We start from the raw sequence: 12,876 nt of genomic DNA on the forward strand, positions 1-12,876 counted from the left end.
TTTGTCTCAGGCGAGTTTCCCATTCAAATGCATGTAACAGTGAGAAACGCATTGTCTTGGCGAAATAAAGCGTTTTTGAACAACTTCATATAAATCGCTGTAACTTTTGATAGAAGACTCAGACAAACATGTTTATGGCTTTATCTTATAGAACTCAATATCCCCGTTTTGCAGCCGTTTGAGCTAAGATTTTAAAATCATTCACATAATGAAAACCTATACTTTGAATGGGAAACTCATTTGAATGGGTTTCCCATTCAAATGCATGTAACAGTGAGAAACGCATTGTCTTGGCGAAAGAAAGCGTTTTTGAACAACTTCATATAAATCGCTGTAACTTTTGATAGAAGACTCAGACAAACATGTTTATGGCTTTATCTTATAGAACTCAATATCCCCGTGCTGGGCAAACAGGTTTTGCAGCCGTTTGAGCTAAGATTTTAAAATTATTCACATAATGAAAACCTATACTTTGTCTCGGGCGAGTTTCCCATTCAAATGCATGTAACAGTGAGAAACGCATTGTCTTGGCGAAATAAAGCGTTTTTGAACAACTTCATATAAATCGCTGTAACTTTTGATAGAAGACTCAGACAAACATTTTTATGGCTTTATCTTATAGAACTCAATATCCCCGTGCTGGGCAGCTGTTTGAGCAAAGCTTTTAAAATTATTCACATAATGAAAACCTATACTTTGTCTCGGGCGAGTTTCCCATTCAAATGTATGTAACAGTGAGAAACACACTGTCTTGGCGAAATAAAGCATTTTCGTACAAGTTCATATAAATCGCTGTAACTTTTGATAGAAGACTCAGAAACACATGTTTATGGCTTTATCTTATAGAACTCAATATCCCCGTGCTGGGCAAACAGGTTTTGCAGCCGATTGAGCTAAGATTTTAAAATTATTCACATAATGAAAACCTATACTTTGTTTCAGGCGAGTTTCCCATTCAAATGCATGTAACAGTGAGAAACGCATTGTCTTGGCGAAAGAAAGCGTTTTTGAACAACTTCATATAAATCGCTGTAACTTTTGATAGAAGACTCAGACAAACATGTTTATGGCTTTATCTTATAGAACTCAATATCCCCGTTGCAGCCGTTTGAGCTAAGATTTTAAAATTATTCACATAATGAAAACCTATACTTTGTCTCAGGCGAGTTTCCCATTCAAATGCATGTAACAGTGAGAAACGCATTGTCTTGGCGAAATAAAGCGTTTTTGAACAACTTCATATAAATCGCTGTAACTTTTGATAGAAGACTCAGACAAACATGTTTATGGCTTTATCTTATAGAACTCAATATCCCCGTTGCAGCCGTTTGAGCTAAGATTTTAAAATTATTCACATAATGAAAACCTATACTTTGTCTCAGGCGAGTTTCCCATTCAAATGCATGTAACAGTGAGAAACGCATTGTCTTGGCGAAATAAAGCGTTTTTGAACAACTTCATATAAATCGCTGTAACTTTTGATAGAAGACTCAGACAAACATGTTTATGGCTTTATCTTATAGAACTCAATATCCCCGTGCTAAGCAAACAGGTTGCAGCCGTTTGAGCTAAGATTTTAAAATTATTCACATAATGAAAACCTATACTTTGTCTCAGGCGAGTTTCCCATTCAAATGCATGTAACAGTGAGAAACGCATTGTCTTGGCGTTTTTGAACAACTTCATATAAATAGCTGTAACTTTTGATAGAAGACTCAGACAAACATGTTTATGGCTTTATCTTATAGAACTCAATATCCCCGTTGCAGCCGTTTGAGCTAAGATTTTAAAATTATTCACATAATGAAAACCTATACTTTGTCTCAGGCGAGTTTCCCATTCAAATGCATGTAACAGTGAGAAACGCATTGTCTTGGCGTTTTTGAACAACTTCATATAAATCGCTGTAACTTTTGATAGAAGACTCAGACAAACATGTTTATGGCTTTATCTTATAGAACTCAATATCCCCATGCTGGGCAAACAGGTTGCAGCCGATTGAGCTAAGATTTTAAAATTATTCACATAATGAAAACCTATATTTGAATTTGAATTTACACTTTGTTTCAGGCGAGTTTCCCATTCAAATGCATGTAACAGTGAGAAACACACTGTCTTGGCGAAATAAAGCGTTTTTGAACAACTTCATATAAATCGCTGTAACTTTTGATAGAAGACTCAGACAAACATGTTTATGGCTTTATCTTATATAACTCAATATCCCCGTGCTAGGCAAACAGGTTTTGCAGCCGATTGAGCTAAGATTTTAAAATTATTCACATAATGAAAACCTATACTTTGTTTCAGGCGAGTTTCCCATTCAAATGCATGTAACAGTGAGAAACACACTGTCTTGGCGAAATAAAGCGTTTTTGAACAACTTCATATAAATCGCTGTAACTTTTGATAGAAGACTCAGAAAACATGTTTATGGCTTTATCTTATAGAACTCAATATCCCCGTGCTAGGCAAACAGGTTTTGCAGCCGATTGAGCTAAGATTTTAAAATTATTCACATAATGAAAACCTATACTTTGTTTCAGGCGAGTTTCCCATTCAAATGCATGTAACAGTGAGAAACGCATTGTCTTGGCGAAATAAAGCGTTTTTGAACAACTTCATATAAATCGCTGTAACTTTTGATAGAAGACTCAGACAAACATGTTTATGGCTTTATCTTATAGAACTCGATATCCCCGTTGCAGCCGTTTGAGCTAAGATTTTAAAATTATTCACATAATGAAAACCTATACTTTGTCTCGGGCGAGTTTCCCATTCAAATGCATGTAACAGTGAGAAACGCATTGTCTTGGCGAAATAAAGCGTTTTTGAACAACTTCATATAAATCGCTGTAACTTTTGATAGAAGACTCAGACAAACATGTTTATGGCTTTATCTTATAGAACTCGATATCCCCGTGCTGGGCAAACAGGTTTTGCAGCCGATTGAGCTAAGATTTTAAAATTATTCACATAATGAAAACCTATACTTTGTTTCAGGCGAGTTTCCCATTCAAATGCATGTAACAGTGAGAAACACACTGTCTTGGCGAAATAAAGCGTTTTTGAACAACTTCATATAAATCGCTGTAACTTTTGATAGAAGACTCAGACAAACATGTTTATGGCTTTATCTTATAGAACTCAATATCCCCGTTGCAGCCGTTTGAGCTAAGATTTTAAAATTATTCACATAATGAAAACCTATACTTTGTCTCAGGCGAGTTTCCCATTCAAATGCATGTAACAGTGAGAAACGCATTGTCTTGGCGAAAGAAAGCGTTTTTGAACAACTTCATATAAATCGCTGTAACTTTTGATAGAAGACTCAGACAAACATGTTTATGGCTTTATCTTATAGAACTCAATATCCCCGTTGCAGCCGTTTGAGCTAAGATTTTAAAATTATTCACATAATGAAAACCTATACTTTGTCTCAGGCGAGTTTCCCATTCAAATGCATGTAACAGTGAGAAACGCATTGTCTTGGCGAAATAAAGCGTTTTTGAACAACTTCATATAAATCGCTGTAACTTTTGATAGAAGACTCAGACAAACATGTTTATGGCTTTATCTTATAGAACTCAATATCCCCGTGCTAAGCAAACAGGTTTTGCAGCCGATTGAGCTAAGATTTTAAAATTATTCACATAATGAAAACCTATAATTTGTTTCAGGCGAGTTTCCCATTCAAATGCATGTAACAGTGAGAAACGCATTGTCTTGGCGTTTTTGAACAACTTCATATAAATCGCTGTAACTTTTGATAGAAGACTCAGACAAACATGTTTATGGCTTTATCTTATAGAACTCAATATCCCCGTGCTAGGCAAACAGGTTTTGCAGCCGTTTGAGCTAAGATTTTAAAATTATTCACATAATGAAAACCTATACTTTGTCTCGGGCGAGTTTCCCATTCAAATGCATGTAACAGTGAGAAACGCATTGTCTTGGCGAAATAAAGCGTTTTTGAACAACTTCATATAGATCGCTGTAACTTTTGATAGAAGACTCAGACACACATGTTCATGGCTTTATCTTATAGAACTCAATATCCCCGTGCTGGGCAGCTGTTTGAGCTAAGATTTTAAAATTATTCACATAATGAAAACCTATACTTTGTCTCAGGCGAGTTTCCCATTCAAATGCATGTAACAGTGAGAAACGCATTGTCTTGGCGAAATAAAGCGTTTTTGAACAACTTCATATAAATCGCTGTAACTTTTGATAGAAGACTCAGAAAAAACATGTTTATGGCTTTATCTTATAGAACTCAATATCCCCGTGCTGGGCAGCTGTTTGAGCAAAGCTTTTAAAATTATTCACATAATGAAAACCTATACTTTGTCTCGGGCGAGTTTCCCATTCAAATGCATGTAACAGTGAGAAACACACTGTCTTGGCGAAATAAAGCATTTTCGTAAATCGGTGTAACTTTTGATAGAGGTCTCAGACAAACATGTTTATGGCTTTATCTTATAGAACTCAATATCCCCGTGCTGGGCAGCTGTTTGAGCTAAGCTTTTAAAATTATTCACATAATGAAAACCTATACTTTGTCTAAGGCGAGTTTCCCATTCAAATGCATGTAACAGTGAGAAACGCATTGTCTTGGCGAAATAAAGCGTTTTTGAACAACTTCATATAAATCGCTGTAACTTTTGATAGAAGACTCAGACAAACATGTTTATGGCTTTATCTTATAGAACTCAATATCCCCGTGCTGGGCAAACAGGTTTTGCAGCCGATTGAGCTAAGATTTTAAAATTATTCACATAATGATAACCTATACTTTGTTTCAGGCGAGTTTCCCATTCAAATGCATGTAACAGTGAGAAACGCATTGTCTTGGCGAAATAAAGCGTTTTTGAACAACTTCATATAAATCGCTGTAACTTTTGATAGAGGTCTCAGACAAACATGTTTATGGCTTTATCTTATAGAACTCAATATTCCCGTGCTGGGCAGCTGTTTGAGCTAAGCTTTTAAAATTATTCACATAATGAAAACCTATACTTTGTCTCAGGCGAGTTTCCCATTCAAATGCATGTAACAGTGAGAAACGCATTGTCTTGGCGAAAGAAAGCGTTTTTGAACAACTTCATATAAATCGCTGTAACTTTTGATAGAAGACTCAGAAAAAACATGTTTATGGCTTTATCTTATAGAACTCAATGTCCCCGTGCTGGGCAGCTGTTTGAGCTAAGATTTTAAAATTATTCACATAATGAAAACCTATACTTTGTCTCGGGCGAGTTTCCCATTCAAATGCATGTAACAGTGAGAAACGCATTGTCTTGGCGAAAGAAAGCGTTTTTGAACAACTTCATATAAATCGCTGTAACTTTTGATAGAAGACTCAGACAAACATGTTTATGGCTTTATCTTATAGAACTCAATATCCCCGTGCTGAGCAGCTGTTTGAGCTAAGATTTTAAAATTATTCACATAATGAAAACCTATACTTTGTCTCAGGCGAGTTTCCCATTCAAATGCATGTAACAGTGAGAAACGCATTGTCTTGGCGAAATAAAGCGTTTTTGAACAACTTCATATAAATCGCTGTAACTTTTGATAGAAGACTCAGAAAAAACATGTTTATGGCTTTATCTTATAGAACTCAATATCCCCGTGCTGGACAGCTGTTTGAGCAAAGCTTTTAAAATTATTCACATAATGAAAACCTATACTTTGTCTCAGGCGAGTTTCCCATTCAAATGCATGTAACAGTGAGAAACGCATTGTCTTGGCGAAATAAAGCGTTTTTGAACAACTTCATATAAATCGCTGTAACTTTTGATAGAAGACTCAGAAAAAACATGTTTATGGCTTTATCTTATAGAACTCAATGTCCCCGTGCTGGGCAAACAGGTTTTGCAGCCGATTGAGCTAAGATTTTAAAATTATTCACATAATGATAACCTATACTTTGTTTCAGGCGAGTTTCCCATTCAAATGCATGTAACAGTGAGAAACGCATTGTCTTGGCGAAATAAAGCGTTTTTGAACAACTTCATATAAATCGCTGTAACTTTTGATAGAAGACTCAGAAAAAACATGTTTATGGCTTTATCTTATAGAACTCAATATCCCCGTGCTGGACAGCTGTTTGAGCAAAGCTTTTAAAATTATTCACATAATGAAAACCTATACTTTGTCTCGGGCGAGTTTCCCATTCAAATGCATGTAACAGTGAGAAAAACACTGTCTTGGCGAAAGAAAGCATTTTCGTACAACTTCATATAAATCGCTGTAACTTTTGATAGAAGACTCAGAAAAAACATGTTTATGGCTTTATCTTATAGAACTCAATATCCCCGTGCTGGGCAAACAGGTTTTGCAGCCGTTTGAGCTAAGATTTTAAAATTATTCACATAATGAAAACCTATACTTTGTCTCGGGCGAGTTTCCCATTCAAATGCATGTAACAGTGAGAAACGCATTGTCTTGGCGAAATAAAGCGTTTTTGAACAACTTCATATAAATCGCTGTAACTTTTGATAGAAGACTCAGACAAACATGTTTATGGCTTTATCTTATAGAACTCAATATCCCCATGCTGGGCAAACAGGTTTTGCAGCCGTTTGAGCTAAGATTTTAAAATTATTCACATAATGAAAACCTATACTTTGTCTCGGGCGAGTTTCCCATTCAAATGCATGTAACAGTGAGAAACGCACTGTCTTGGCGAAATAAAGCGTTTTTGAACAACTTCATATAAATCGCTGTAACTTTTGATAGAAGACTCAGACAAACATGTTTATGGCTTTATCTTATAGAACTCAATATCCCCGTGCTGGACAGCTGTTTGAGCAAAGCTTTTAAAATTATTCACATAATGAAAACCTATACTTTGTCTCAGGCGAGTTTCCCATTCAAATGCATGTAACAGTGAGAAACGCATTGTCTTGGCGAAATAAAGCGTTTTTGAACAACTTCATATAAATCGCTGTAACTTTTGATAGAAGACTCAGAAAAAACATGTTTATGGCTTTATCTTATAGAACTCAATGTCCCCGTGCTGGGCAAACAGGTTTTGCAGCCGATTGAGCTAAGATTTTAAAATTATTCACATAATGATAACCTATACTTTGTTTCAGGCGAGTTTCCCATTCAAATGCATGTAACAGTGAGAAACGCATTGTCTTGGCGAAATAAAGCGTTTTTGAACAACTTCATATAAATCGCTGTAACTTTTGATAGAAGACTCAGAAAAAACATGTTTATGGCTTTATCTTATAGAACTCAATATCCCCGTGCTGGACAGCTGTTTGAGCAAAGCTTTTAAAATTATTCACATAATGAAAACCTATACTTTGTCTCGGGCGAGTTTCCCATTCAAATGCATGTAACAGTGAGAAAAACACTGTCTTGGCGAAAGAAAGCATTTTCGTACAACTTCATATAAATCGCTGTAACTTTTGATAGAAGACTCAGAAAAAACATGTTTATGGCTTTATCTTATAGAACTCAATATCCCCGTGCTGGGCAGCTGTTTGAGCAAAGCTTTTAAAATTATTCACATAATGAAAACCTATACTTTGTCTCGGGCGAGTTTCCCATTCAAATGCATGTAACAGTGAGAAACACACTGTCTTGGCGAAATAAAGCGTTTTTGAACAAGTTCATATAAATCCCTGTAACTTTTGATAGAAGACTCAGAAAAAACATGTTCATGGCTTTATCTTATAGAACTCAATATCCCCGTGCTGGGCAAACAGGTTTTGCAGCCGTTTGAGCTAAGATTTTAAAATTATTCACATAATGAAAACCTATACTTTGTCTCAGGCGAGTTTCCCATTCAAATGCATGTAACAGTGAGAAACGCATTGTCTTGGCGAAAGAAAGCGTTTTTGAACAACTTCATATAAATCGCTGTAACTTTTGATAGAAGACTCAGACAAACATGTTTATGGCTTTATCTTATAGAACTCAATATCCCCGTGCTGGGCAAACAGGTTTCGCAGCCGATTGAGCTAAGATTTTAAAATCATTCACATAATGAAAACCTATACTTTGAATGGGAAACTCATTTGAATGGGTTTCCCATTCAAATGCATGTAACAGTGAGAAACGCATTGTCTTGGCGAAAGAAAGCGTTTTTGAACAACTTCATATAAATCGCTGTAACTTTTGATAGAAGACTCAGACAAACATGTTTATGGCTTTATCTTATAGAACTCAATATCCCCGTGCTGGGCAGCTGTTTGAGCAAAGCTTTTAAAATTATTCACATAATGAAAACCTATACTTTGTCTCGGGCGAGTTTCCCATTCAAATGCATGTAACAGTGAGAAACACACTGTCTTGGCGAAATAAAGCGTTTTTGAACAAGTTCATATAAATCGCTGTAACTTTTGATAGAAGACTCAGAAAAAACATGTTCATGGCTTTATCTTATAGAACTCAATATCCCCGTGCTGGGCAAACAGGTTTTGCAGCCGTTTGAGCTAAGATTTTAAAATTATTCACATAATGAAAACCTATACTTTGTCTCAGGCGAGTTTCCCATTCAAATGCATGTAACAGTGAGAAACGCATTGTCTTGGCGAAAGAAAGCGTTTTTGAACAACTTCATATAAATCGCTGTAACTTTTGATAGAAGACTCAGACAAACATGTTTATGGCTTTATCTTATAGAACTCAATATCCCCGTGCTGGGCAAACAGGTTTTGCAGCCGATTGAGCTAAGATTTTAAAATTATTCACATAATGAAAACCTATACTTTGTTTCAGGCGAGTTTCCCATTCAAATGCATGTAACAGTGAGAAACGCATTGTCTTGGCGAAATAAAGCGTTTTTGAACAATTTCATATAAATCGCTGTAACTTTTGATAGAAGACTCAGACAAACATGTTTATGGCTTAATCTTATAGAACTCAATATCCCCGTTTTGCAGCCGTTTGAGCTAAGATTTTAAAATCATTCACATAATGAAAACCTATACTTTGAATGGGAAACTCATTTGAATGGGTTTCCCATTCAAATGCATGTAACAGTGAGAAACGCATTGTCTTGGCGAAAGAAAGCGTTTTTGAACAACTTCATATAAATCGCTGTAACTTTTGATAGAAGACTCAGACAAACATGTTTATGGCTTTATCTTATAGAACTCAATATCCCCGTGCTGGGCAGCTGTTTGAGCAAAGCTTTTAAAATTATTCACATAATGAAAACCTATACTTTGTCTCAGGCAAGTTTCCCATTCAAATGCATGTAACAGTGAGAAACGCATTGACTTGGCGAAAGAAAGCGTTTTTGAACAACTTCATATAAATGGCTGTAACTTTTGATAGAAGACTCAGAAAAAACATGTTTATGGCTTTATCTTATAGAACTCAATATCCCCGTGCTGGGCAAACAGGTTTTGCAGCCGTTTGAGCTAAGATTTTAAAATTATTCACATAATGAAAACCTATACTTTGTCTCGGGCGAGTTTCCCATTCAAATGCATGTAACAGTGAGAAACGCATTGTCTTGGCGAAATAAAGCGTTTTTGAACAACTTCATATAAATCGCTGTAACTTTTGATAGAAGACTCAGACAAACATGTTTATGGCTTTATCTTATAGAACTCAATATCCCCATGCTGGGCAAACAGGTTTTGCAGCCGTTTGAGCTAAGATTTTAAAATTATTCACATAATGAAAACCTATACTTTGTCTCGGGCGAGTTTCCCATTCAAATGCATGTAACAGTGAGAAACGCATTGTCTTGGCGAAAGAAAGCGTTTTTGAACAACTTCATATAAATCGCTGTAACTTTTGATAGAAGACTCAGACAAACATGTTTATGGCTTTATCTTATAGAACTCAATATCCCCATGCTGGGCAAACAGGTTTTGCAGCCGTTTGAGCTAAGATTTTAAAATAATTCACATAATGAAAACCTATACTTTGTCTCGGGCGAGTTTCCCATTCAAATGCATGTAACAGTGAGAAACGCATTGTCTTGGCGAAAGAAAGCGTTTTTGAACAACTTCATATAAATCGCTGTAACTTTTGATAGAAGACTCAGACAAACATGTTTATGGCTTTATCTTATAGAACTCAATATCCCCGTGCTGGGCAGCTGTTTGAGCAAAGCTTTTAAAATTATTCACATAATGAAAACCTATACTTTGTCTCGGGCGAGTTTCCCATTCAAATGCATGTAACAGTGAGAAACACACTGTCTTGGCGAAAGAAAGCGTTTTTGAACAACTTCATATAAATCGCTGTAACTTTTGATAGAGGTCTCAGACAAACATGTTTATGGCTTTATCTTATAGAACTCAATATCCCCGTGCTGGGCAGCTGTTTGAGCTAAGATTTTAAAATTATTCACATAATGAAAACCTATACTTTGTCTCAGGCGAGTTTCCCATTCAAATGCATGTAACAGTGAGAAACGCATTGTCTTGGCGAAATAAAGCGTTTTTGAACAACTTCATATAAATCGCTGTAACTTTTGATAGAAGACTCAGACAAACATGTTTATGGCTTTATCTTATAGAACTCAATATCCCCGTGCTAAGCAAACAGGTTTTGCAGCCGATTGAGCTAAGATTTTAAAATTATTCACATAATGAAAACCTATACTTTGTTTCAGGCGAGTTTCCCATTCAAATGCATGTAACAGTGAGAAACGCATTGTCTTGGCGTTTTTGAACAACTTCATATAAATCGCTGTAACTTTTGATAGAAGACTCAGACAAACATGTTTATGGCTTTATCTTATAGAACTCAATATCCCCGTGCTAGGCAAAGACGTTTTGCAGCCGATTGAGCTAAGATTTTAAAATTATTCACATAATGAAAACCTATACTTTGTTTCAGGCGAGTTTCCCATTCAAATGCATGTAACAGTGAGAAACACACTGTCTTGGCGAAATAAAGCGTTTTTGAACAACTTCATATAAATCGCTGTAACTTTTGATAGAAGACTCAGACAAACATGTTTATGGCTTTATCTTATATAACTCAATATCCCCGTGCTGGGCAAACAGGTTTTGCAGCCGATTGAGCTAAGATTTTAAAATTATTCACATAATGAAAACCTATACTTTGTTTCAGGCGAGTTTCCCATTCAAATGCATGTAACAGTGAGAAACGCATTGTCTTGGCGTTTTTGAACAACTTCATATAAATCGCTGTAACTTTTGATAGAAGACTCAGACAAACATGTTTATGGCTTTATCTTATAGAACTCAATATCCCCATGCTGGGCAAACAGGTTGCAGCCGATTGAGCTAAGATTTTAAAATTATTCACATAATGAAAACCTATATTTGAATTTGAATTTACACTTTGTTTCAGGCGAGTTTCCCATTCAAATGCATGTAACAGTGAGAAACACACTGTCTTGGCGAAATAAAGCGTTTTTGAACAACTTCATATAAATCGCTGTAACTTTTGATAGAAGACTCAGACAAACATGTTTATGGCTTTATCTTATAGAACTCAATATCCCCGTTGCAGCCGTTTGAGCTAAGATTTTAAAATTATTCACATAATGAAAACCTATACTTTGTCTCAGGCGAGTTTCCCATTCAAATGCATGTAACAGTGAGAAACGCATTGTCTTGGCGTTTTTGAACAACTTCATATAAATCGCTGTAACTTTTGATAGAAGACTCAGACAAACATGTTTATGGCTTTATCTTATAGAACTCAATATCCCCGTGCTAGGCAAAGAGGTTTTGCAGCCGATTGAGCTAAGATTTTAAAATTATTCACATAATGAAAACCTATACTTTGTTTCAGGCGAGTTTCCCATTCAAATGCATGTAACAGTGAGAAACACACTGTCTTGGCGAAATAAAGCGTTTTTGAACAACTTCATATAAATCGCTGTAACTTTTGATAGAAGACTCAGACAAACATGTTTATGGCTTTATCTTATATAACTCAATATCCCCGTGCTGGGAAAACAGGTTTTGCAGCCGATTGAGCTAAGATTTTAAAATTATTCACATAATGAAAACCTATACTTTGTTTCAGGGGAGTTTCCCATTCAAATGCATGTAACAGTGAGAAACGCATTGTCTTGGCGTTTTTGAACAACTTCATATAAATCGCTGTAACTTTTGATAGAAGACTCAGACAAACATGTTTATGGCTTTATCTTATAGAACTCAATATCCCCATGCTGGGCAAACAGGTTGCAGCCGATTGAGCTAAGATTTTAAAATTATTCACATAATGAAAACCTATATTTGAATTTGAATTTACACTTTGTTTCAGGCGAGTTTCCCATTCAAATGCATGTAACAGTGAGAAACACACTGTCTTGGCGAAATAAAGCGTTTTTGAACAACTTCATATAAATCGCTGTAACTTTTGATAAAAGACTCAGACAAACATGTTTATGGCTTTATCTTATATAACTCAATATCCCCGTGCTGGGCAAACAGGTTTTGCAGCTGATTGAGCAAAGATTTTAAAATTATTCACATAATGAAAACCTATACTTTGTTTCAGGCGAGTTTCCCATTCAAATGCATGTAACAGTGAGAAACACACTGTCTTGGCGAAATAAAGCGTTTTTGAACAACTTCATATAAATCGCTGTAACTTTTGATAGAAGACTCAGACAAACATGTTTATGGCTTTATCTTATAGAACTCAATATCCCCGTTGCAGCCGTTTGAGCTAAGATTTTAAAATTATTCACATAATGAAAACCTATACTTTGTCTCAGGCGAGTTTCCCATTCAAATGCATGTAACAGTGAGAAACGCATTGTCTTGGCGAAATAAAGCGTTTTTGAACAACTTCATATAAATCGCTGTAACTTTTGATAGAAGACTCAGACAAACATGTTTATGGCTTTATCTTATAGAACTCAATATCCCCGTGCTGGGCAAACAGGTTTTGCAGCCGTTTGAGCTAAAA

This window comes from Mchenga conophoros, linkage group LG1 (assembly GCF_057382185.1).
Source record: "Mchenga conophoros isolate Kocher_MC1m ecotype Shallow Benthic linkage group LG1, M_conophoros_male_GT1.1, whole genome shotgun sequence".
Lineage (NCBI taxonomy): Eukaryota > Metazoa > Chordata > Actinopteri > Cichliformes > Cichlidae > Mchenga > Mchenga conophoros.